Source organism: Dinoponera quadriceps, unplaced genomic scaffold (assembly GCF_001313825.1).
Source record: "Dinoponera quadriceps isolate SergipeBrazil2010 unplaced genomic scaffold, ASM131382v1 scaffold717, whole genome shotgun sequence".
NCBI lineage: Eukaryota > Metazoa > Arthropoda > Insecta > Hymenoptera > Formicidae > Dinoponera > Dinoponera quadriceps.
In genome coordinates, this window is record NW_014555639.1 from 522,510 (window position 1) to 522,886 (window position 377).

Genomic DNA, 377 nt, shown 5'->3' on the forward strand with positions numbered 1-377 from the left:
CCCCCCCCCCCCGCGATCCTACCGCTAGTGGCTCGTCCTTCCTTCTCCCTCGCGCTCTATCTCGGCCTCCGCCGAGCGCGTTCGCCGTGTATACGATCCCGTAGAAAATGTACGCCCGCATCCGCGACACGATCTGGCTTTAGTTTCCACGCCCAATGGCAGTCGCCGTTCGACGCGGATTCTCGCTTGACGAGGCTCATTCGCAGCTCCCATTACACACACATACACACACGTACACACGCATATGTACACACATCCTTTCCACACCCTGCCACGGCGATTCCGCCGTCTCCCTCTCGCTCTCCTTCGATACCTACCGGCGAACGGGCCGCGTACGCTCGAGAAAAATAATTACCTATAAATTCTACGCCACCACT